At 45.8% G+C, this 27,504-nt stretch overlaps 1 long non-coding RNA gene across 1 annotated transcript in view; it reads right to left on the minus strand.

Annotated features, from left to right (window-relative positions):
* Positions 1-27,504, minus strand: part of LOC146785339 (uncharacterized) — a 171,230-nt gene that overhangs the window by 58,065 nt on the left and 85,661 nt on the right. The window contains exon 2 of the long non-coding RNA XR_014970546.1: positions 14,494-14,532. This is a non-coding gene — a long non-coding RNA (uncharacterized LOC146785339). The remainder of the gene's footprint in view (positions 1-14,493; positions 14,533-27,504) is intronic.

Genomic DNA, 27,504 nt, shown 5'->3' on the forward strand with positions numbered 1-27,504 from the left:
GTAGATGCAATTAATCGCATCGTCCCTGCTAAAGCAGCAGGACCGGATGGCATTCCGGGAGACTTACTCCGATTAGAACCAGTCAGATGGGCTAACTATATTTTGCTTTTGATCAACCTAATTGCTAAGGGCGCACCAGTCCCAGACTCCTGGAAAGGAGCCGAAGTAGTTCCAATATACAACAAGCATTTGCAATGCAATAGGTCTCGCATTTACGCGAGTTTGAGCTCTTGACATTGCAAATACCAATTCCTTTTATTTTTGTTTTAGTTTTTAAAACATAGATAGAAGGCATTGTCATTTACAATGCCACTAGCTTAAACTCGCGTAAATGCGAGACCTATTGCATTGAAAATGCTTGTTAAATATTCCAACCAAGCTTACCTCCCGTTTGGTTTAACACGTTGTCACTTTACCTAAGTTCTAAGGTCATCTATTCCTTAATATGCAGAAAATGTTGGAATGTTTCCAATGCGCAAAATAACCTTTACAATTCTCCATGTTCTTGTTATATTTCCATTTGTGAAATCTAGCTTATCGTTGTTTGCATGGCAATCACAGGCAGGAGACTGCCTCAGAGTGCTAATAAAAGACGTGATCACAAAGTCCTAAGCTCCCTGCATGTACAGCTCAGCTCATGTCCCCAGAGTACTTTTTATTTTACAATTCCTCTGAAAATAAGAGCATTTTACATCACTCATCATTATTGATAATTACTTGTTGAGTTTCAAACATAAAGCATAAGAGCATTGCTCAGCTTCATAAAAGGACATTTCCATTCATCGGCTTGCAATGCAATAGGTCTCGCATTTGCGAGAGTTTAAGCTATTGGCATTGTAAATAACAATGCCTTTTATTTGTTGGTTTTAAAAATAAATACATAAATAAAAGACATTGTCATTAACAATGCTAATAGCTGAAACTCTTGCAAATGCAAGACCTATTGCATTGCAAATGCTTGTTCTATTTGGCAGGAAAACAGTCAGATTTTAGAACTTTTCTTGAGCATTAAAGCCAGTGAAGGTGCAATAGAATCGGCTATATCGTGCAACACTTTAGTGGGGCAAGGGTCCGAAGGAGCTTCGTAGTTGAATATTTTTATACGTTTGATCATGCGTTCAGTGGAAATTGTAGGAAATTGAAGAGCTGGGCGGTTAGGATCTGAGGGAGTGGCAACTGGGACTGAGTGATCTGTCCCATTGATAACTTATGTAGGCCTGAATCTCCTAAAACCTCTAAGGGCAAGACCTCATTGTCGTTCTTGTAGGACCAAATGTTTTCTACATAACAGGTATTTGAAATTGTCACCTTCAACTTCTTAAATTGAGACAAGTCCAGTGGGGAGCTCCAAGATCCATCTAGGGGCTACTTCTCTCCTGATTCAACCCGACGCACCTTGGAGAAATATTGAATGGGTTACATACAACCACTGGCTCAAATTAAGCACTGCTTACAACAGGCTGTACCGTGGACCCTGGCGAAGATTTCAAAATTAAGGATGTGGAAAGAGACATATTTTTGGGAATTTGCAGTTATTTTAAGATAAGTCACGTTTACAGTCTAAGGCACAGGGAGGCAAAGAGGTGCTCCCTGAATCACACAAATCTTGGACAAATGTTGAAGCTGGGATTATTGTAAGTAGGAAAACCAAAGGGGATGATGGACGGAGTGTTGAACATTGCAAGCACTCACCCCCAGTCAACTGATGTGGGTTTAATTCATCATCCCCTTTGGTTTTGCATTATTGTAAGTAGGTCCAAATGTCCTAGGGTCAGCCATTAGTGTCTGCACTCTGCATTCTCAAACGTCATGGAGCAGCACACCCTCTCTTAAATGTGCTGTACCTCGGTCCTCTTGCGGGTGTTAATCTCTGGCATCTGTCGCCTGACTGTATTTATTTTGCGCAACACGCTATAGTGTTGCCACATTTATTTGTAACCCTGTCTCCTGCCTGGAACGTTTCTTTTTTCGTCTCGCATCGAGAGTTTCTTATTGTTGATTTAATGGATGTCTGGTATGTGTTTATTGCCAGCGGTTTTTATTGTAGCATAAAAGGGCAGGTATTTGGTCTGCGGTATTTGTATAGTTGAACAGCAACTGGACAGGCCTTTCTTGGCAGAGATTCCCTCAAATATGAGGGGGTGGGCGGGCCGTTGTCCCCCCGGGGCACTATGTAGGTAAGATAGCAGTGGGTGAACTCCGGGTGCTACTCCTGTTCTAATAAGAATACCAGAAATTGTTGGTAGAGAAGACCAGCTTGGTGAGTTCGAAATATATTTAAAAGATTGAACAGATTCTTAAACAAACTTTGCATCCTTAATTTGTGTTTGAATACATGTCAGACACCTTTGCTTACCATTCGACAACATTCAAAAGCATGGCTCAGCGAGCCATAAATAGGTGGTCCTCGGCAGGTCACTGGGTTAATCCTGGCCCTTGCAGGCTCATCTTCCCAGGGTTATTATATTCGATAATACAGACACCAGTTACATACAGTGCTGCAAGCCGACGGAAGTGTAGAATGAACCGCTATGTTAAAACAAGTCAATATTTATTATTTGAGCACTTAAGTAGAGTAATTAAAATAGGGAGCAGCAGCCAGGATTATACATCAGGGACAGCTCGAAAGGACAACTTTCTCTCTGTCCTCGAGAAGAGAAGGGGCATGGTGACATATCAGCTGGGCCAGCCTCCTATTTGCATATTCTCGAGGGCTTTGTGTAAAAATAAAGTATTAGCCGCTGTTAAGACGTGCATTTTTAGCCGCTCCACGTGAATTCTAATGGCGCTGGAGGGCTTGGAAGAGGGAAGACCTCCTCGCGGTGAGAGCCAGGCGCTGGCGACGGCAGGGGAACAGATTGGGAGGAGAGGGGAGATGTGGACTGGGGCTGCCAGCGAAGGAAAGGGGTGAGGGCATCGGAGAGTGCCAGGGGTCGGCGCCAGGACAGAGCGTGTAAAAGAGCTCAGTGGACACCTCCGAGAGTTGCATTAAACTGTTAATTGAGAGCTGAGGGAGGGAGGGCGAGAGAGAGAGATAGAAAGGGGGAGGGAGATAGAGAGACTTGATGGAACGACGGAAGCGGGGAAAGCGCTGCTTTAAAAAAGCTGCAATAATAACATGCGCTCCCATTACATAAAGTTGTCTCCAATCCGTGAAATAACCGCAGTGTAACATAGCGTCGTGCTTAATACCAGTGCCTGCAAAGTAGCTTAATCCCATGTTATCCAAAGCGGTGAAAGTGAAAGCAATGGAGCAGAGCATCAAAGGGCTGGATGAGAAGGGAGGGGGGAATGCAAGGGTCAAAGAGGCAGGGAGAGCGACGTAAAGCCATATGGCTGCTTTGCGCGCGTGCACGCCTCGTGCACTGTAGCTCTATGCCGGGGAAGCACTTTCAAAAATCCACTTACAAAATATCTCAAAGAGACAGCTTTCGCTGTCTCAGCGAGACCTAAAAAGGGGGATAAGGAGGACCCTGCCAACTACAGGCCTATAAGCCTGATAGATGTCATCCAGAAGGTGGTCGGCAGGGTTCTCCTACACAGGATTCAGGACTGGATAGATGATGGCAGTATCATCTCTCAATATCAAGCGGGGTTTAGAAGGAATACCGGGACTATCGATCAGGTTTTTCGGCTGCTCCTCATCTACTGGAAAGTGGTAGTGATTGGTAGGGGCAGCCTATACCTTGCCTTTATCGACCTTAAGACCGCGTTTGACTTGGTACCCAGGGGGAAGCTGTGGTCAGTTCTAGCAGAAATGGGCATCCCACCGCAAATTCTAAATCTATTGATTGGCTTACACGAGGATAATTATGCTAGTGTAAGATGGGGCTCCCAGGGCCAAGTCACTGACAGGATCATGGTTAGCAGGGGGGTCCGCCAGGGGTGCGTCTTGGCTCCCACCCTATTCTCATTGTACGTGAATGGGGTGGTTGACTTTTTGGGGAAAGATCCTGCCGACGCACCCACTCTGGCTGGTGATAAAATCGCGACCCTCCTCTTTGCCGATGACACATTGCTCATCTCCAAAACTCCAGTTGGTCTACAGAAGCTGCTAGATAGATTCCATCTTTTCTGCACAATTCGTGGCCTTAAAATAAATACTGCAAAAACGAAGTTTATGGCTTTTAACCCTTATAAACAGTTTAGAACTAGCCTTACCCTAGATGGATCCCAGCTAGAGAGAGTTAAAACCTTTGATTATTTGGGGGTTAGACTCTCTGATAAGATGAATTGGAGATTCCATCTGGACAAAATGTTATTAAATCATAAGCGAGTAGCAGGAGCCATCAGGAAAGCACGAAGTTTATCATCAAGCAAACCGGTCGCTCCTGCTCTCGCGGTCTATGAGAGTAAAGCAGTGAGCTCGGCTCTATATGGTGTCGAGCTCTGGGGGTTTGACAACATTGACGATATCTCCAAGTCCGAATACAAATTCCTTAGAGAACTAGTTTCACTTCCTACCAGTACTCCCCTGAGACCAATTTTATGTGATATGGGTAGGCGTCCCTTTAGTGACATTGCCAGGTCCCATCCCTTGTTCTTTTGGGCACGCCTACGGCGGACGCAGGAGCTCTCTGGGTATGCAGCAGCAATTTCAGAGGTCCTCACACTGGACCTAGGTAACAAAGTTAAATGGCTGGTGAAGCTTAAGAAATTACTAACTGATCTTGGGCTGTCCGGGGCATGGGCAAGCCAGATCCCTCCGGCAAAAGAGGAGCTCAAATTACTCTACTGGAACTGGGTAGCTGATCGGGAGTTAAGAACTCCTCATCTGGGAAAACTAACTGAGAAGTACTTCTCACATAAACAACACAGCTGTCTCGAACCATACATGGACTTTATTCAAGTCCCAAGAGATAGAACCCTGTACATTCAATTTAGGTTAGGTTCCTTACCCTTAAACTCGTTTACAGCCAAATGGAATCCTTCAAAACCTTCACCACAATCATGCCCATGCTGCCCTGCCCTGGAGGAAAGCACTGCCCATTTCCTCTTTGCTTGCCCTGCATACAAACTGGCAACGGCAAGATGGTTAAAACCAATCTGCAGAAACCTTGGCACAACAAAACATTTAATTGCCCTCCGAATCTTAAGAACAGACGACACTCCACCGCTGATCTGCGGGGTGGCTAAGTTCTTGGGCCGTGCATGGATTAAGCGCCAAAATATACTAAAAGAAAGCTTTTTGGAGTGATCCTGCCATATTGCCAAATTGGAATTACTAGGATGTTTTGTTTTACTGTTTTATCCTTATGAATTTTTACTTACTTTGTGATATAATGTCTTTAGATGGACTAATTTATCTAATAATTTTAAATTTATAATAAATTCTTTCTTTTGTTTATATAGTTGTTGTGTTTTGTATGAACAGATGCAGTATGCTTTTATGGTATTTTACTGATCGAATAAAGCAACTTCTAACTAACTAACTAACTAAAATCCAAGCCCAGATACAAAAAAGAGCATACCCTAGCTAGTGATTTACCATCAATATTTAGAGCACGGGTTTTCATATTTCTGGGCCCGCATACCATGGTAAAGGTTTTCTTCAAGTTAGTCTCCAAGCCCATGTCTCTCGTGACGCTGATATAGCTACAAATGAGCCTCTCAAGGCCGTTGGTCGTCCTTGCCAGGAGCACCGCATCGTCGGCATATAAGAGCACTGGTACAGGCTTCTTTCCCACACACAGGGCACGTCTGCCCCAAAAGATACCAGGTTTTTTTTCAAATCATTCCTGTATAGGAGAAAGAGAATTGGGGGACGCACGTAACCTTGGTCCACCCCCCGCTTAATGCTAAGATTCTGTATATTCCCCTGCACTGCCATATCTAAATGTTGCTGTTAGGTCTTAAAAATGAGATCAGCTCCTCGTCAACACCCATGCTCTCTAAAATGGTCCACAGCTATGCTTTAGATACACAGTAGAAAGTGCATGACAGGTCCATAAATGCCAAATGTGTTGAAACACCCTTTACAAACTTATAATTTGCCACAAATAGGTGAAGATTAAGGCACTGTTCAATTGTCCAAAGCCCCTTTCTACAACCATATTAGCTTGGAGCAATTATGCTATTTTTATTAATCCAGTCAAGTAGGCGATCCAGAACTACCCTCTGAATAATTTTGATGGTGGAATCTAAGAGAGATAATGGGCGGTAGCATTTATCGTCATGCGCATTTCCTTTTTTGAAAACAGGGACTAGTATTGAAGTGCGCCACGACCTGGGCACACCTATACCACTAACAGAATTAAAATCAGAGTGAGAATAGGAGTCCAAAACCCTAGGTCCTCCCTAAACAGATCAAGTGGAACACCATCGGGACCTGGGGCCTTCTTACACCTACTGTCCAAAATTGCTTTTAAAACCTCTTCTTCGCTAAACTCCAACTTTTGACCCAGCCTGACCAGTGGTAGGAGCACATCTACGTCCCCACTGTCATTAGAATACATTCCAGCACAGTGCACCAACAAAGCCTCACCGGAAATATGGACTGTTACTTTATCTTTAATAGAGGAGATAAAACAGATCGCACAGCTTTCCAAAGACCAGTGAGTCTTAGTTGGCGAGCACTAAAAGACTCCCATTTCTCCTCCTTTATGGCCTGTTTCCTTCTTCTTACTGCTTGCTGGAAGAATTTTAAGCTGGCTATAATGGCACTCTGGGCTCTCAGGACTGCTTTAAGGCCCTGCATAAAGATACGTTAGCTAAAACAGACAAGGTATTATTACACTTATACAGCAACAGAAAGCACCACTAAGTGACTATCTGGCACATGCATCAACAATGCCATTAGCTATTCCTTAATAGCAAAAATTAAGGATTCGCTAATAAGGAATAGCAAAAGGCTATGCATGTAGAAATCGCTTATAAAATAGCGATTTCTAAACATTCCTTAATTGCTACTCGCAAATTGCGAGTCGCAATTAAGGAATACCTCCCCATTTATTCCTATGGGCCTAGAGGCCCATAGGAATGAATGGGAAGACTTTCTCAATTTGCGATCCTCAATTAGAGAATCGCAAATTGCTCATGCAATTTCGAGGGTGCCAGGGTGTCAAAAGGACACCCTGTTGCACCCCTGAAATCTGCATATGAGTACATCTTGCACACACACATGCCCCAAGGTCATGGGTGTGTGTGTAAAATGGAACTTTGAAAAATGCCCTTTAGTGCATTTTTCAAAGTTTTTGCAAATTACCATGAAGTTCAACTTCATGGTAATTTGCTCCCCCTATTAGCGAAATCGCTAATTTTTTAACTTTAATGCATTGCATTTAAGGAATCTCAATTTGGGATTCCTTAAATGTAATCGCAATTTAAGGAATCGCTATTTAGAGATTCCTTAAATTGCGATTTTTGCATGTGGGATGATGCATCCCAAATTCAAAAATACCGGTCGCAAAGGGGCAGATTCTGCTAATCTGCCCGTTTGCGACCAGTTTTCTCGTTGATGCATGTGGCCCTAAATTGCTTAACTAGTGCTTATGTGCATGAGTTTGGCACCAGGGCGGATGATGAATTTGAGGCAAGGGAGAAATCAGCGAAAGAGCAGTTCACTAAATTTACGGGCAGAGACACAGACAATAAGACAAGAACCATTAACATTTAATAACTTTTTACAACACAATTTGCAACTCTGGAGAAATTGTCAAGATAGGAAGTCTCTAAATGGTGGGACTTCAAATTATTACAGAAGAATGTGGAAGTTGGAAGAGTCTCAAAAGGTCTTTGAAATAACGATATCCCAGAGTTATGAGAGCCCTGACCCAGCACTTATTACGGAATGAGCTGAGCACAACAATGCTAGCTCACAAGGAATGCTGAAAAATTCTTTTAAAATATACAGAGATTGATAGGGAAAGTCTGCTCATGGACATTGAGACCTTAAAAGAGAGCGTAGCAAAGGACAGTGATACTGATACTATTGCTAAGCTCAGAAAAGAAATGCAAGAAATGCTCCATAAATATGAAGATGAAAAAAAATGAAGAAAGCGGAAAAGTTTGAACGTGATTGCCTGGACTATGAAGGGGGTCAAATATATACTAGAGGTATCCTCAATTGATGTCAGTTCAGATATAAGCTCAGATCCAGAACAGCCAGGTACAAGCACAAGAACTGATGCCCTGCATCAACCATCGATCTCTGATGAGTTTCGTTTTTTAGGTCTCGCTGAGCCAAAGGCTTGAAGAGACATTTTATATGTGGGATTTTCAAAGTGCTACCCACAGTCTTTTGGCTGGCCTAAACCTTGAGTGCACGATCACATGCACGTGCACAGCTGCTCCCACTCCCCCCTCCCTTCTCTATAGCTTTCTTTCACTTTAGCCTATTTGACCCTTGCATTCCCCCCTCCCTTCTCACCCAGCCCTTTGATGCTCTGCTCAATTGCTTTCACTTTCGCCGCTTTGATGTTTGATCCTGTTTTCCTGCCTTTCGGGCACTCACGAATCAACTTGTTTTGTCTATCCCAGGAAACATTTGGCAGATCGGTTTGGAATGGAACTCAGTAACCCACTGATTCACAAATGCCTCGTTGTTTAACCACTACTGCTTACAAAATAGACACAGTACAACACTGTCCGGGTCATTGAAAAACCTACAAAAGTAGGATATCGTCAGACCTTTTTCACAAAGTAACCGGACTGCATCATCCTTTACAAAGTGCGTTCGAAGTAACTCATGTGCCCCGAAGCGCTCGACCTGACACAGCAGAGAAGCAGCAACTGCCCATCAGATCACGTGCAAAAGCCTCTACAGACTTTTACATCACGGGATCTGCGTTGCAGCAATTACAGTTTATATTAAAATTGGATATGTAACCAAGTCTCCCCAACACACTCACTTTAATATGTGCTTAAAATTACCATTTCTATCAGCAGCATGTACCATTGTCGATTCTGTATGGACATTGTCCTTCTGCAGGAAAGGAATGTTATAGTGTTGCTTACATCGCGACAGTCGGGTGTGAAGGGTGGCGATTGGATTGTTTCCATGACACAGGCAATGGGTATTTGACACTAGTCCCATGGCCACAGTGTATAGTAATTTCCCCAGCCTGGCTGTATGAGAAGATGCGCTACTGGCTCAGATTGAGCCTCGTCGTCGGTAGACAGTATTTCTTGCATTCGCCTCTTCTGCCCGGGACCGTCAGGTGGGAATTCTCTTCCGGCCGAGGGTTACTTCCGGCCCAGTATCCAATCCCTCCAGTACGCTAATGAATACTAATGGCCCGGCACATCTGGTCTAGATAACGTTTCTTCCTTAACCGTTTTGTGAAAAGCCTTTCAATAGTCTTTTCCTCACGTCGTTTTTCAGTCGCAAATATATCACTGACGGTCCCCAGCGAAGGCCCTTGCAGGTTAATATAGATTATTGCTTTGTGCGGGCGTATCGTACTGTACGGAGTTAAGTCCACAGAGATTGCTATTGCTCGATATACATGGCTGGCCTAAACCTTGAGTGCACGATCACATGCACGTGCACAGCTGCTCCCACTCCTCCCTCCCTTCTCTATAGCTTTCTTTCACTTTAGCCGCTTTGACCCTTGCATTCCCCCCTCCCTTCTCACCCAGCCCTTTGGTGCTCTGCTCGATTGCTTTCACTTTCGCCGCTTTGATGTTTGATCCTGTTTTCCTGCCTTTCGGGCACTCACAAGTCAACTTGTTTTGCCTATCCCAGGAAACATTTGGCAGATCGGTTTGGAATGGAACTCAGTAACCCACTGATTCACAAATGCCTCGTTGTTTAACCACTACTGCTTACAAAATAGACACACTACAACACTGTCCGGGTCATTGAAAAACCTACAAAAGTAGGATATCGTCAGACCTTGTTCACAAAGTAACCGGACTGCATCATCCTTTACAAAGTGCGTTCGAAGTAACTCATGTGCCCCGAAGCGCTCGACCTGACACAGCAGAGAAGCAGCTACTGCCCATCAGATCACGTGCAAAAGCCTCTACAGACTTTTACATCACGGGATCTGCATTGCAGCAATTACAGTTTATATTAAAATTGGATATGTAACCAAGTCTCCCCAACACACTCACTTTAATATGTGCTTAAAATTAACATTTCTATCAGCAGCATGTACCATTGTCGATTCTGTATGGGCATTGTCCTTCTGCAGGAAAGGAATGTTATAGTGTTGCTTACATCGCGACAGTCGGGTGTAAAGGGTGGCAATTGGATTGTTTCCATGACACAGGTAATGGGTATTTGACACTAGTCCCATGGCCACAGTGTATAGTGATTTCCCCAGCCTGGCTGTATGAGAAGATGCGCTGCTGGCTCAGATTGAGCCTCGTCGTCGGTAGACAGTATTTCTGGCATTCGCCTCTTCTGCCAGGGACCGTCAGGTGGGAATTCTCTTCCGGCCGAGGGTTACTTCCGGCCCAGTATCCAATCCCTCGAGTACGCTAATGAGTACTAATGGCCCGGCACATCTGGTCTAGATAACGTTTCTTCCTTAACCGTTTTGTGAAAAGCCTTTCAATAGTCTTTTCCTCACGTCGTTTTTCAGTCGCAAACATATCACTGACGGTCCACAGCGAAGGCCCTTGCAGGTTAATATAGATTATTGCTTTGTGGGGGCGTATCGTACTGTACGGAGTTAAGTCCACCGAGATTGCTATTGCTCGATATACATGTTGTAGTTAATCCTAAAATGAAATGTCGCATTTTCGGCTGTATATCACAGTAGGAAATACTTCCTTCCAATGCTTCCATTTTTAGCCCTAACGCTTGAAAAGCTGCATTACCTTTGCAGCATATCGGCACCCCAGCCTGTGGTCCTCTGTTTTCGGAAAGAGACTGGCATTTAGAAAATGAAAGCGGTACAATCTGCTACTTAGAATGCGGTTTGTCAAATGAAAACATTTTAGCCAGAACTACATTTCGCATAATTTAAAGCGATGATTGACCAGGGATTTATTCCAAGGTTAATGCCTACTTTATTGTGCAGTAGCGCTGTACCATACACAGGCAGCCTCTGCGAAGCCCCCCAAAATGTAATGTTTTTCTTGAGGTGATATTGTTACTTGCAGCATACCAGCCGATTAACAGTCGCTTGACTCGGTGACAAAACACATTCTAGCCTTCCTGGAATAAATCTGACGCACTCTCGGCCTAGGTATGTTAATCGTTCAGCTCCTGGCACTTAGTCTACTTTGTGTTAAAAACAGCAACCTGCGTTAGGGGGGGCAAGGGGGGAGCACTCCTTTTGTTCGAGTCTCATCCGGAGTAGGAGCCAGATGGAGCCTAACGCCTTGATACCAGTGCCACCCAGTAAACATAGATACCCAGTTTGTCACCTAAAATTGCTCTAGAGATTACGTTTGTTTGGGGTGGAGGAAGAGCGTTGATCTCCCCAAGCCCTGTATGCAAAAATATGCATGGACTGTAAGAATGCCAGATGTATTTGTCTATATGAGTAAATTCGCTAATAACTACTGACGTAGCACTTACTGAAAACTGTTTCACTGTGTGGGAATCCTTTTTAGCAACCTTAAACTAGCTGAAGATTGACAAAAACCTGAAAGGTTCGAAACTTCTGCCTTGTAGTTTGCATGGAGCTCCTTGATGCTGGTTCATAATTCAAAAAGCTAGATCATGCAGATTGTAACTTGTGGCCTGCAAGTAGTAGATTGATCTCTTCAACAAAAGCAGTAACCCTTTGAGCTATCTGCATAAGTCTTCACTATACCCAGATCTGTCAAACAAGTGCATCACCCACTAGTAAACTTATCTGCTATTATGTCCTAGAAGTTGCTGGATAAACAAGCATTTGCAATGCAATAGGTCTCGCATTTACGTAAGTTTAAGCTATTGGCATTGTAAATGGCAATGCCTTTTATTTGTTTTAGAAACGAAAACGAAAACAAAAATAAAAGGCATTGTTATTTGCAATGTCAATAGCGCATACTCGCGTAATGCGAGACCTATTGCATTGCAAATGCTTGTTAATGATTGCCAGGAGAAACAATCACATGCCTGGGAGAGGCCGAGGAAGCGCAAGAGACAACAAAGGAGATGGTGCTAAGGAAAACGCCAGTAAAGGAGGCTCTAGGAAAACAAGGAGCAGCAAAAAATGAATGCTGAGGCAAACACGGTAATAAACTTGACAGGGATTGTATTGTCACAAGCAGAGACCTAACTACTAACTCTGGGACTATCCTTTTGTTAGGAATCAAACTTTGATTATGTGCAGTCAAGGGTGGATGTCTATATGTTCATTAGGAAACTAAGGCTTATGAAACTTTTCGAAGAAAGGGTGTTACTCTGAAAGGGAAGCCACCCAGTAACCCTGAAGTTGGAAGCAATTTGCTGGTTGAAGATGTGGACCTCTTTCAACAGCTATTAGATCTGGAAAGAGGAGAAAGGGGGAAGCATGTGATTCCCTTGAGCAACTGATAGAAGGGAATTTGTCGGCAGGGGCAGACCTGCATTTTAGAGCTAAATCCTCTTTTATTCCTCCTTTTTTGCATGAAAATAGTATCTTTTCTGAGCCTTTGATAAAAGATCTAAAACAATTGTACGAGAGGAATAAACTGATCAAGGTGAACACAAAAAACAGAAAGGTAAATACTTTTTAACTAGCTTGCCCAACAATGGTGGTTCTCTAAAGTAGACAAAGGTGGAAATGTAATTCTTTGGCCTAAGAAATGGTATATAATTATAATGCTATTGACTCATAAAATGGTTTCAAATTATGTGATCCAGGGCAAATATTTTAATTCACTGAGCCGCCATTTCCTTCTTTATCATATATGAGAGCACCTTCAAATATACAAATTCAGCATACCTGCTGTACATAAAACACTTTTGTTTGATGTAATAAACTAAACTTTTGCTCTATATACAATACAAAACTAGCCACATATAGCATACACATGACCGCTGACTTACCTCATAGTTCATTAACCGGATTGTCATCATGGCTGGGGCGGGAATGTTTCTCAAATCATGTTTAAAAACTATCACTTTTAATAAATATATACCTAAAGTATGAAATGGGAGCACACTTTTTTGCAATTAGCAGAATTTAATTTAAAATACCCACAGCATTTCCCACTGACGTGATTTTACTGATAAAACTATACAATGTAAAATGTTTGGAAATCGAATTTCTGCTAATATTTGTCATTTGCACATCACCAAGTAAAGTGTTCTGATTTGTTTTGCTGCTACTCAATTATTTGTTTGCATCACACTTCTGAATTACAAAAAGAAAATGTTCTTTCATAATTTTGATATATTTTGACATACTTGTATTATTCATTTATTTACAAGCTGTTTAAAGTTGTGTGTTAGAAAAACAAACGGACACAATTCAGCCTTTTGTTTCATGATTGTCAGACAGCTAACTTGATAAAAACCTCCAGGGTGAGAAACAATTAGTAAAAAGAAAAACTGATATTTGACCTCTGCCCTTGAACGGACAGCAAATATATCAAGATAAAAATAAGATTTAAAGGCCTCTTTATTGCTCATTCACTTTCTGAGTAAACGGAAAACCCCTGTTCCTTCCAGCTTCCGTTCACTCGCCAGAACAGATGGACAAGTAGGTGCTAAAAGTAGCTTGACCTGATCAAATCTGACTGGCCACATGGCAGCAGCACAGGCTTTTGTTGCAGCAATCAATAACAACAATTTTCATCTTGCATTTACTAGTAAGAACAGGGATACTTTCAATGAATATTTTGATGTGTCCTTGACTATTGAGAATGGAAATATTCAGACAAATATATTTAGGAAATCCACCTCTGAAATTAGCACCTTGCATGCTTCTCTCTAGTTGTCACCCATTAAACCTGAAACATAGTATACCGTTTGGGGAATACCTAAGGGCTCGTAGAATCTGTCATTAGGATGTGAACTTTAGCAACAACTGCAGAGAAATGCTGAACAGATTCAGAGAAAGAGGGTATAGTAAGAGGGTACTTGGCACAGCACTTTCCAGGGTTACTAAACTCAAACACAAAGAGGTTTTTTTTAAAAAATGCTCTGAAAAAAGGACCCACAGAAAAGATGAACACCTTAAGGTTTGTAATGACATACAATACAGACCATTTCTCAGTAAGAAGCATAAAACAGAAACACCAGCATTTTTTGTGTAGCGAAAAAGAAATTGCGGATTTTTGATCTCCACCAAACCGTTGATAACTTATAGGAAAGACAAATTCTTTACAGACGGGATGGTGAAGAATGACACTAGAAGTACCAATGCTCAGTAGTTAAAACCAAGGAAAGGCTTCTTTAGGTGCGACAAGTGGAAAGCTTGCAGATATGGTAAAAACACAACCTCAGTACCCACACTCTATGGACTTGAGATTAAAATTGTCAGACACCTAACATGTAAGACTAAATGTGCTATTTACATGTTACAATGTAGCTGTGATAAAGTACACATAGGAAACACAATCCAACAGGTTCACAAAACAGTCCTGAAGCATCTTAGGGCTATAAAAAACAGGATCAATACTTACCCTGTTGCGAGATATTTCTGGAAGGCACACCAGGGAGACCTTGAACAGTTGCATTATTGCGTGGTTGATAATATTTAAAAAAAAAACAAAAAAACAGAGGTGGGAACATGGTTAGAAGCAAAATACATTTTGAAATTAGAATCACTTGAACGAAGAGGAATAAATGTGAACAATTAATTAAATGTGTTTATTTACCTGCTTCTCTCTCTTAAGAATTCAGGGTATTCCCCCCACCTGCCCTCCCCCACACCCATACCAGCTCACCTTCCCCCCCCAGAGGCAACAACAATCCTCATAGACCAGGATTGATGGCATGCATCATATTGCACCCCAGAGCCCGGTTCCTTTGTATCTCTTAGGCGCACCCCTTTCTTCCCCCCACACCAACGCATACAATACACGCAGATACAGGACACACCTCCCCTTTCTTCCCTCCCAGTTTTCAAGATGATGTACCACGAGGGGCGACAGTGATTTCCCCACCCTACCGCCTGACAAATGTCAGGGCCCACTGCACTGCGATCCATGGTGAAGGCCCATTAGGAGCTAAAGGGGAGCTGGTTTGGATCGAACACTAGCTATACATCGCGGCCTCGCACTCCCCACCCCCCTTACGACCTTGCCGCTCTCCCATGACCCCTACACCCCCAACCCTCCCCACCCTTACCCCCACCCGATATCCCTTCCCTAGGTCCCACGCTTTGTCATTTACATTGTACGAATTACTAGTGTAATATGAACCAGCTGAAAGTGTTGATTGTATACAACACTTTAATGTAAGTTCCTCCCTTGTTCAGCAATTAAAAATTACAACGCAAAAAAAAAAGGATTCAGGGGATTGATCTGTTTTTAAATAATAATTTTTCTGTTTCAATTTTGTTTTATTACAGGACCTTTGAAATGTGAAACACTCATGGGACAGCCTGGTGTGAGAAGAGTAGGACAGTTAAGAAATCCGGACGGGTAGCTCGATTTATTTTTCAAACCTTTATATTTTCTGTCTTCCATGTCATCATCATCATCATCATCACTTTATTCGGTTATAAAATACAATAACCATCAAAGTACAGTGTTAAAAAAGAATAATTTACAACAATAAAATCCTTATCAAACATGAATGTTTTGGAGATCACATGATCATTGTTTTCCTGCATCTAAAAACATTTTTAAGAAATACAGTAACAGAAGCGATGACGAATTCATTCTCTAAAAATTGCAAAGCTAAAAGGGCGTAAATTGAATTTTTGCCTGCTGAAACTGTTCAACTTTAGCCCCATTGGCCCTGATGGTGAGAGGTGCTGATTGACTCCAGCCCACTGGGTTTGATTGTTAGATTCGCTGAAGGTGTAACTAGCGTTTTTCCTGTATTTTTGGTTAACTGTGAAAACTCCTTTGAGCTGCTGCTTTATCAAATTGTAAGACATAATGCTTACTGAATTGATACCCAAAGCATTTCAATGCACTATTGCACTATAATGCGATCTTAGAAGCGGAGGTATTGATCAGTATGACTGACTTAATGACTTTCTGGGCAGAGTTTGATCAGTGTGTGGCTTAATGACTCGCAATGGACAATATATTATACTGTTTTTGGAAATGTACATTCATTTTATGAATACTGTAAATGTTGGCCCTATATGATTTGTTGATATGCCAATAATGCTGGTAATGGACGTATCTTGCTATGATGCTAGGTATGCGGTTGGCGTGGATAAGATGGCTCCCGTATAAGTGCAACAATACCTGGTGTGTTTTGGTCCTATGCTTATCTTTATTTACCTTTCGCCCTTCACCATCTTTTGTTTAATCACTTATCATGTTTGAATAACACTGGCAGACACAAGCCCATATCAATGAGCAAGGCCAGGCGGGACCGAAACGCGTAGGTGCGAGAGCTGATTAAATCTTTTGTCAGCTGGGAGTGGTGGCTCTTTATCAAGAATATATATAAGTCAGCGGAGGTAGTTATAGTAAGGACCACATTTTTGGTTTGATAATAACTTTGTTATTGTTTGACAACTTCTCACAATATGTTAGACTTGGCATCTTTTGGCGTGTTTCCCCTGAGTTTTTGCATTCTGACCTCCCGGTTTTGACTGTTTTTGCTGGTGTAATGATTCTGCACACTTTTCTCACTGCTGATCAGTGGTAAAGTGCAAGTGCTCTGTAGTAAAATGTGTTATGGATTGGTGTTTCCATGATTGGCCTATTTGATTTATGTGTCAGTCCCTAGTAAAGTGCACTGCGAGTGCCAGGGCCCATAAATCAAATGCTGTTGGTGGGTTGCAGCACTGGATTGTGCCACCCACGCAAACAGGCCGTAAAGTGAAACTCTGGCCTGCTATTGCAGAGCCTGTGTGCAGCCTGGGGCTGCCATGTCAACTTGGCAAGTGCACACACTTGCCAGTCCCTAAACATTCCCTGTTCTACATATTAGACACCCCTAAGGTAGGCCCAAGGTACCACCATGGGCAGGGTGCATTGTATGTGAAAGGTAGGACGTGCCCTGGTGTGTGTGGCATGACCTAATAGTAAAATACAGCCTATTTCGTTTTTCACTATTGCAAGGCTACCTGTCCCCATAGGCCAGAATTGGCAGTTTGATTATAACATCTTATAATCCTAACTGACCCAGGAAACATGGTAGAAATTCAGTTTAGTATGCCTGAACTCAGAATCATAAAATACATCTTTTAGTGAAGTTGGTTTTAACATTCTGTGTTTGAAAATACCCCTTTTAGAAAGTAGGTATTTTCTTACCTGACCATCCAGCCTGCCTCTGCTAGCTTGTGTATTGTCTGTCTGGTTTGCGAGTGACAGGGGCTAGGGAGACTCCAGGAGACAGGGCGAGTCAGCACACAACTGGATAGACCTATCTGCATGTAGATGGGTGGGAGGAGTAGCACCTGGGTCTGAATAGGGCTTTGCCTGCCTTCCACAATGCTGGCTCCACCTCCTCTGGTGCGTCTGAGGACCTTGGCCAACACTGACAAAGGAAGAAGGTGCACACTGGCAGAATGCACCCAAAACTGGGTTGAACTAGGTACAGGACCCTCTGCCTTCAGAGGACAAAGGATTTGCTAGTATAAATATTGGGGCCCAAACCCCAAGACTTTAGAACTCTTTGGGATCTTTGGGATCAAGAAGACTGCCAAGAAGAAGAGCTGGAGAAGCTGTGAGGAGGAACTACCACTTTGCTGTGTGCTTTGCTGTTTTGGCCTGCAGTGGCTGCTTCTGTCTTGGGCAGTGAAAGGACTGGACTGAACTTTCTGCAATCTAGTTTTGTGAGTTTCTCCAAGGGCTTGAGGTAGAGCTTACCCACTGTTCAAGAAATCTCAGGAACAGCAAAGACTTCAAGCTCGACGCAGTCTACGACACCGCTGCCGACTCCGTGTCCTGAAGGCACCGCAGAGGGCACCGTCGCAACGCGACCCTGGTCTCACTGGCAAAGCCTACTGACGCCGCCACCGAGCCGCTGCTCGCACCGCGACCTGTGGGCACCGCACTCTGCACCGCCTCACTTCACGACGACGCCTTGGTATCCCCGACGACGTCTCTCCACGCCGGACTCGACGCCGCTGCTTGCACCGTGTTTTGGGGGCACCACTCGTAAAGTTACACGACGCACCGCCCTCCTCCCGCACCGCAGCCTTGGCCTACCGACGCCAGTGCCATCGACTCCAGTTCGTCAGCCGACGACAGTGCTTCAGCGAGGACAACGCCCCTGCTTGCACCGTAACCTGCCAGCACCGTGACGAGCACCGCCTTCATCTCACACTGCGACCCTGGTCTCACTGACGACGCCATCTGATGCCACCACCGAGCCGCTGCTCGCACCGCGACCTGAGGGCACCTCACGCCGCACCGCTGCATTTCGCACCACAGCACTCGACGCCTGCCGACGCCAGCGCTCCTGACTTCAACAAAGAGGAGTTCGATCTGCAACGCGTGTGACTTTGAGGGACCCAACGACTGCTGCACCGACCTCCGGAACCGGCACCTGCAGACGCCGTGCTTTCGGAAGCTCAATGAGAGGTCATCGGCGCCCTGCATTTCTGAAAGGTACTGTTTGCGGGTCTTCCCGACACCGTAGCTGACCCATGACGCCCCGGTAGCTGTTTGAATTTTTTTGCTCATGACGCCGTGATAGCCCCGGATGGAGCTATCGACATCAAGGAACTGTTTTACAAGTTTATTTTGATAACAGAAGATTTTGAAGTACTGTATTGTGGATTTGTATTGTTTTTAGTCTTGTCTTAAGCATATAAAAATATTGGATATTTTTCTAACCTGGTGTGGTGTCCTTTTGTAGTGCTTACACTGTACTACTGTTGGTTATGTGCAAATGCTTTACACACTGCCTCTAAGATAAGCCTGACTGCTCGTGCCAAGCTACCAAGGGGGTGAGCAGGCGTTATTTTAGGAGTGTATCTCTCTTATCCTGACTAGGAAGAAGGGTCCCTATTTGGACAAAGGTGCAAGCCCTTGCCAACTAGAGAGCCCCATTTCTAACACAATACTTTCCAAAACAAATCTTATGTACTGCAGCCCAAATTACCTTGATTTCTCAAAATATAACTAAACAGAAGTACACCAAATTTGGCAGAAAGATAGATCTTGGTTCAGAAAGTGTGCTTTTTGTAATTTGGTGTAATTCTGTTCAGTAGTTTTTGAGAAATTAAGGATCAAAACATTTGTGCAATTCACACAGCGGAGGATTCATGGATCTAACAGATCAAAAGATATGATCTGATTGGCTTCCACTATATCAACAAAGATGTGGCGGCAGCCATTTTAGGACTCTGGGACTCGGTCCCCTATCCTACAAAAGTTTAGATAGTGGGGCAGGTTAGGGATACCCTGCACCGCTAGGCCTGTTGGGGGGGGGGGGGGGGGGGTTTGGTCACTCTGGGACAAACACGTAGTTTATTTCATCAGGCTGATAAAAAAGGGCTCCTGCCCTTTTTAAATATGAGCCTCCCATGGTGGGCCAGAGGCCCAGAGGTTTGGGGAGAGGGTGTGGACCCCCCCTACCCAAACCCTTTTTAATACTCGGGTAAATCCAGTCCCCGGGGGACCATTTTTCATTACATGGTTGAGGGGAATGTCCGGCCCACCTCTCTGAGATGCTTTCAGGCTTAGTAATCCCACTCACAGGAGCCGCTTTTCTTACAATCGGGGAGGAGGGGAGTGGCCACCCTCTCTAAGAGAAATGTAGGCCCCGGGGACCCCATCCCTTGGGTGATTTGCTTTTTTTTTTAGAAGAAAGAGAACCACAGGGGCCTTGGACGCCACCCCAACCCCCACTGCTCCTAACTTAAAAATAGGTTGTGGGTGACCCAGATGGGCACACACGAAAAAAATGCAATGGCCATCTCCCACCGGAGTTGGGCGCAAGGGTCCTACACTCAACCCCACGCATGGCGATGGACATCTTACTTTACATGAAAAAAGCACAGAAATTCACTGAAAAAAACAATGGTTAAAGTGACATTATAGTTAGGTGAAAATGTTTGTTAAAATATAACGTATAATTCACCAGTTATATTTATCTCGAATAACTATAACTTATGGCCTCGCTGTGCAATGCTAATTATTTTCCATATTACATCATTCATACCATCTTCTATGACATCAGTGATAACATCACTGTGCATGGCGCGGTGCAAGATATATTCACTTCAAGTGACAAGTTATAGTTACTTAAGATAACTATAAATGAAGAATATCAGTGGTTTTATTAATTTAAAATGGGTCGGAACTACTATTCCCACTCCTGTGTAAGCAACAGTAGGGAAAATGTTGAACTATAGAAAGCTCAAATTTAATTTTCCTTATCCTAAATTAATACAAAATAAATTAAATACATATAACATAAATAAGCATAACATATATTTCCAAAAAACATTAAGTTAACATACAAATGTATTATACAATTATATAAAATACGTCTCACGGGGCATGGCTATGGCGTGCATGGAGTAGGACGTGTCTCACTGAGCCTCCGCTTTGATCGTGTCCAGCAGCCGCTGTAGTCGCGGCCATCGGACCTGCTTTGCGGATCAGAGCCTCGGCCATCAGCGTGACCCGATCGACGCTGCTTGGCTTGGTGGGGGTCGCCGGGGTGGGCCTACGGGGCAGTGCTTCATGGCTCGCAGCGACACAGCTCTCTTCGGCCGCCATCTTAGGTAGCGCCAGCGGCCACCACTGCCTGGACACTTGGCGCCCCTGCCTCCGGGTGCTGTGTGAGGCCGTCCTCCGCGGTGGTTCCTAGACCTCGCTGCTGGCGCCGGTTCGGCCCGGCCCCTGGGTCGATGTTGGTGGCCCCCTCTGCTGCTGATGCCCGTCGATTTGGTTGCCGGCCTTCCTGCGCTTTTCACTGATTGGCCCTGATGGCAGCAGAGTCCCACCGCGACGTGAGAGATGAGCGCCTAGCTGAACGCGGCCGCTGGAGTGCAGGTATTGGGGAGACGCATCACCTGCTAGCCTGCGGCTGGGGATGCTCCATTGGACCCGGCCTTTCAGCGCTGGGCTTGCCTGCTGTGGCGCTGACTGTGAACTGGGGCCTCCCCGCTCCTGCTCCAACAACCTTGCCTGGGCCTGGGTACTGCAGCTAGATCGCAGTCTGAGTGCGGGTCCATGCTGAGGGGACCCATCCTGCATTGCCCGGCCTGCTTCTCCTGGCTCTCCTGCCCCGCCTTGCCAGTGTAATCGGCTGGAGGGGCCTAGCAAGTGCTTGCCTGTTTGGTGGTCTCGCACTGGGTGGGGCGCTGCCTTGCCCCCCTGCAGGATTCTTAGTGAGGGCCCATGGACCACCTCTTCATCTTCGCCCCACTGAATTCACCCCTCTGTGACTTACCCGGACTGACTCCTGGCTGGGGGCCCCCTGGTGTTCGTGGTTTGGGCAGACTGCTTGTGGGGGTACCCCACCACCCGGTGCAGGTAACCACTACCTCCTCACGCCGCCTGGAAGGTTACCCTTTGTTTGGAGGAGTGCGGCCTACTGCGACCCCCTTGTTCTCTGGCCATAAGTGCTTGGAGGCCCTTGGCACCCATTCTGTGCCCGGAGCTGGCAGCCGCAACCGGTAGCGGGCTGTGGGAGTCCCTAGTTCCTCGATGCTTTGCCGCCACCCCCCCCCTGAGGTCCACCACCAGCCGGGTAGCTTCTGTTCTCTGCAGCTGAGCCCTTGGGCCCCCAGGTTTCCGAGGCCATGCTTCCCAAGCATCGGCCCAACAAGGATGCTGACTCCGTGACCGCACGAGATAACCCCGTCACTTCCCTCTTGTCCAAATCGGCCCCGCAATCACAGGGTGATCCTCCTGCATCTTCAGTACCCTCTGGGTCTTCCAGCTCCGAAGTACCAATCACCCAGGCATTTGTCATCCCTCTTGCAAGAAATAAAAGACGAAATTGGTTTCCTCCAGCAGGACTTTAAAGCCGGTCTCCAAGACATTCGCAAGGAGGTCACTGAGATCGGCAACAGAGTTGATGGGCTCGAGCGTACGATGGACACCAAGACGGAAGACCTTGAAAACCTCTGGAAAAAAGTGACCGAACTGGAAGACCAAAACAATTGAAGCAGGATGATTTGGAAAATTGCAGCCGGAGGAACAACTGGCGCATCAGGGGTGTCCCGTTGGGAACGGAGGGGAAGAACATCCTGGACTATACAGCGGACCTCCTGCAGCCCTTCCGGGAGGGTGAGGGCGCTTCACCGCCCATGCTGGACAGAGCGCATCAAGTTCCTGGCCCTCACAATCACCCTGATTTTATACCTGATATTATCACATGGGTCCACCTCTTTGCGGATAAGGAGGCCATTCTTAGGAAAGTGCAAAAGGTTAAGTCAGTCTCTTACAATGGATTGTCTATACAAATCTACCAAGACCTTGCGCCCTCTAACCTCCGCCGGAGGAAGGAATTCATAACAGACAAGCTGAGAGACCTGGAGATCAAGTACCAGTAGGGCCACCCATTCACCCTGATGTTCACCTGGGAGGGCACGTGGCGAGTCCTTCGATCCCTGCGGGAGGCACAGCAGCTCCTTCAACTTCCCGTGGACTCCGACGATGAGGATCTCTCATACACCCGTGTGTGCCTGGTGGGCGCACTCTGACCGGAATGGTCCACAGTCCCCCCTCCTAGATCCAGACGCCGCTCACAGAGACTTGAATCATCCCAAGCAAAGAAGGAAATCATTAGCCATATTCGCTCCTTGAGTGGCTCCCCATCACTTACGAACTAGATCCCCCCAGCTACATAATGATCTTTACCATGGCTTCTTTTGGGCCTACGCCTGGCAACGCTCCTTCCCCAGGTCTGATGGCTGGATTGCCTCTTATCTTGCTTCTCACTGCACAGGACGCGGACAGCGGAGGCTCTTAAATTCCTGCGTGTCTGCTGCCCCCCCACTTCGGAGTCCCACAGGAGAGTGACTTCTCCGGAATGGCCTGCCTTCGGGATACCGGGCTGTCCCAGATAGACTCTGTTTCGATCTGGCCCAGTTGGCCGATTCTCTATTTGTTCTCTCTATTCTTTCCTTTCTCTCTTTCTCTTTTTTCTCTCTACGACTCTCCCTTGGGTGGGACTTGGGTGGAGCTTGTGTCATTGCAACTCTGCGGAGGTGTGCTGTGGGACCTTTCCTGGTCATGGGGGTTTGGTTGGCCCTCTGCTTCTGGCCTCTTTCCATCTCTCCCGTTACCACTCCCGATCATTAGTCCTCTTCTCTCTGATGCACGACCCGTGGGGACCGCTCCCTTTCAATCTCTGGAGCTTCATCGGGGTGCGCCTGTCCGGCCTTGGGGTCTGGGGGATCTGGGTGTTGGCAGGATAGCTGGGGTGTGAAATTTTTACCTAATTACACTATGACGAATACCATTACACTCCTCTCCCTCAATGTGCATGGGCTGAACTCCCCTAACAAGCGGCGCCAGATATAGCCCTACCTGCTCCAGCATGACCCGGACGTGGTTTTCCTGCAGGAGACTCACTTACTCCCCACAGACACTCATCTCATGTCCCACCATAGGTATCCAACCCAATATGGGCATGTTCTCCTTCCAAGACAAGCTGGTGGCCATCCTTTTTAAGCCAGACTGGCGCGAGGCGTTCCCCAGATGTATGGTTGACGAGGAGGGGAGATTTCTTACGGTTCATATGGCTTGGGGTCGGGGCTCTTGTACCTTTGTCAATATATACGCTCCTAATCAAAAACAGGACACTTTTCTGCGTTTGCACCTTGGGGCCCTGCTTCGATCCCTTTCTACTCCTGTTATCCTTGGTAGCGACTTTAATCTGGTCTGGGATCCCGAGCGGGATCATACTGCGTAGGTGCAGCATGCCGCCGGGGTGATGTCAGCAAAATTCAGGGATGCCATTACTGACTTTGGGCTGATCGATGCTTGGCGTCATTTGCACCCGGACTCTCTGGAGTATTCTTTCTTTTCCCACGTGCATCGCTCCTATTAACGTATTGATTATGTCTTCCTTTCGCTCCCCTTGGCACATAAGATGTGCAGCAGGGAGATTTCTGATATATCTATTTCTGATCATGCACATGTCTCACTCACGCTTCAATCCCCTAACGCCCGTCGAAAACCCCTCCCTCGGTGGAGGCTGCCCCCTCAGGCCCTCCTGGATCTAGTGGATGTGGAGGACATCCGCAAGGAGATTGAAGCCTTCTCTGCATCCAATTCTTTGTCCGATACTCCCGAGGATGTTCGTTGGGACGCCTTCAAAGCCACTATTCGGGGGGTCATTACCTCAATCTCCATCACCCGGGTCAGGGAGTCACGACTTGTCGAGTCCAACTTTACCAGAGATATTAAAGAACTGGAACGTGAAGACCATGCATGTCCCTCCCTTTGCAATAAGCGGCGCCTCGCTGACCTTCGCGGTCAATTGCGCGTACAGCGTACCAATGGGGCGGACCGGCTCGTAATTAACCTTAAACAAACGTTTTATGCGGGTGGAGACAAGGTTGGGGCGTGCCTTACGCGTCGCCTTTGGGCCCAGACTGCCCGATCCCATATTGCGAAACTCAGACGTCCGGAGGACTCTTGGGCCATCTCGGAAACAGAGAAGGGCCTCAAACTGGAGGCCTTCTATAAAGATCTTTATGCGCAGGCTCCTTGCCCTTCAGACTCGGTTTAAACCTTTCTTGACTCTTGCCCCTGGGACCCCTTTGATCCCTACTTCACGAAATTGCTCTATGAGCCTATTACTCATGAGGAACTTGCTAAAGCATTAAAACAACTCCTGATAGGCAAAACTCCGGGCCCTGATAGCCTGCCGGTCACTTTTTACCGGGATATCTACCCACAACTGCGCGATCATCTTCTTCATCTTTTTAATAGCTTTACTGACTACTCAGGCCTGTCACCTACGATGAATGAGGTGGAAATAGTACTTATCCCCAAACCGGGCAAGGACCCGACCCTTTAAATTGCCATTGCCCTGTTAAATACCGACGCTAAAATATTCACAAAAATTCTGGCGAACCGCTTGGAACCTCATCTCCCAGGTCTGATTGACACCGACCAAGTGGGGTTTATACACCGGATAGCCTATCTGGTGGAAAAATCGGATATTAGAGACATTCCTGCCTGCTTGGTCTCCCTGGACGCAGAGAAACAGTTTGACCGTGTGGACTGGAGTTTTCTTAGGGCGGTCCTCCAGAAGGTCAGCCTGGGACCGGGGTTTATTTCTAAACTAATGGCCCCTTATGAGAAGCATTTGTTTCGTTGAGACCACCACGGCCGCCATTCCTATTCATCGCGGCACTCGCCAGGGGTGTCTGCTTTCCCCCTTATTGTTCGCTCTTGTGGTCGAGCCCCTGGCTATTGCCATACGTCGTCACCAGGACATACGGGGAATCCCCATGGGGGCACAGAACGCAAAGCTTCTCTCTTCGCTGATGACCTTCTTCTCTCCCTGTCCTCCCCATTGACTTCCCATACTGCAGTGGCCTCGCTTCTGGGTTCTTTCGAAGCCACCTCTGGCTATCGGATTAATTGTGACCTTACGCTTTCAACCCTGGAGGGCCGGGACCTGCAGAGTTTCCATCTGCTATTTGGGACTGGACTTGACTCCCACACTTGCGTCGTGGACCTCGTTCAACTGGCCCAGATTTCGAAAGTCTATTCGGGAGGAGATGCATGCGTAGATGGGAGGGCTTTCCCCTGGCGTGGCTGGGACGACTTAATGCCATCAAAATGTCCCTTCTTCCCAAAATTCTCTATCTGTTCCAATCTCTGCCTTCTCCAGAGGTCTTCAAACTTTTGTAGGCTGAGCCTCCCCCAGCTGATTTTTTTTAAATGTCCGGCCCCCTCACTACCGGACAGAAATTTCTGAAATCTTGTACACCACATAATCGACCGCCACCCTCAGATCCCAGGTCATATCCGGCAAATAATGTCCAACACAGTAAGTGTGTTTAGTTAACTGCAGGTTTGTGAGTGGTTGTGGTTAAATGACAGAGGTTTATTACACAGCTCAAAACTCAATCTTCCAGCAGGTACATTAGTCACCAGACACTGGTGAACCACACCTGAATTTAAGTGATGGCGCTTTCATTGTTGCCTAAAAACTGCTGGATATACAAGGAACTTTGCAGTGTCAGCCCCCAGTAACAAAACCGCCCCCACCTTTCCTGCATCCAAGGGAAATGCCTGATTCCCGGTACAGCCAGTCTGGCCTTGCTACCACCCTCCAATGGTGCCCCTCATTTTCGCATAGACCGTCCCTCATGTGTATTTGATTTCTTTTATAGTGCTATTCATCCCAAGTATGTACGGCAGGGTGTCGGAGTGCGTTACCTCACACACATATTATATAAAGACAATGACTCATATAAATATGAAAGTCAATGTACTTAATATAATGGGGCTACAAGGTGTAATCATTCTTTCATCCATCATTCAGTCTTTAACCATTCATTCATTTCACTATGTCCTTCCATCTGTGTGACCATCCATGGCCACACATATTCAACCATTTGCAAACCTATTCATCATATATCCTTCAATCCATCATTTAACTCATCCAACCCTCCATCCACCCTTTCACTCATCCATCTCTCCATACACCCTTTCACCCTATCATCCGTACACTCGTCCATCCAACCAGCCATTTACCCTTTCATCCATCCAGCCATTCTTTCACTTACTCATCCATCCACCAGTCACTCACTCTTCCACCCATTCACCCTTTTAGTCAGCCATCCAGCCTCCCTATCTCTCTTCAACCCCTTTCTCTTAGCCATCCCCCTTTCTCTTAGCCATCCTTCCATCCACCCACCCGCCCATCTACTCATCCACTCATGAATCCATCCATTGACCCTATCACTCATACATCCTTTTTCTCATCCATCCTCTCTCATTCATCCTTTCTCTCATCCATCCACCCTTTCACTCCTTCACTCATCTACCCACCCTTTTGTCCATCTACCCTCCCTTTCACTCACTCATCCATCCTTACATCCACCCTTTCATTCATCTGTCCATCCACCCTTTCACCCATCAATCCATCCATCCATCATTTCACTCAGCCATCCACCCATTCACTCGCACATCATCCACCCTTTCACACATCAATCCACCCTTTCACACATCCATCCAACCTTTTACCCATCTATCCACCCTTCCACCCATACATCCATCTATTTACCTTATCTCTCATCCATCGTCCCACTCACCCATCCATCCTCTCTCTCATTATCCATCCATTCACCCTTTCATTCACCCAGTCACCCTTTCACTAATCCACTCAGTCATCCACCCATCCCTTCACTTACTCACTCACCCACCATTTCATATGAATTATGAGCTAAGCTTTCATATGCTGGTCTGAGGGCTTAGTTTTCTCTGGGACTAAAAACATTTGGGTGTTTTTTCAAACACCTGCAGGATACTTGTATCAGCCTTTGCCTCACATACCTCCCAAGAGCACTTGTCGAAGTAGTGCTTCGACTGTCCTGATCCTGAGGTCACTGTAAACAATTGCCTGAAAGT

Source organism: Triturus cristatus, chromosome 11, assembly GCF_964204655.1.
Source record: "Triturus cristatus chromosome 11, aTriCri1.1, whole genome shotgun sequence".
In the NCBI taxonomy this organism is placed as follows: domain Eukaryota; kingdom Metazoa; phylum Chordata; class Amphibia; order Caudata; family Salamandridae; genus Triturus; species Triturus cristatus.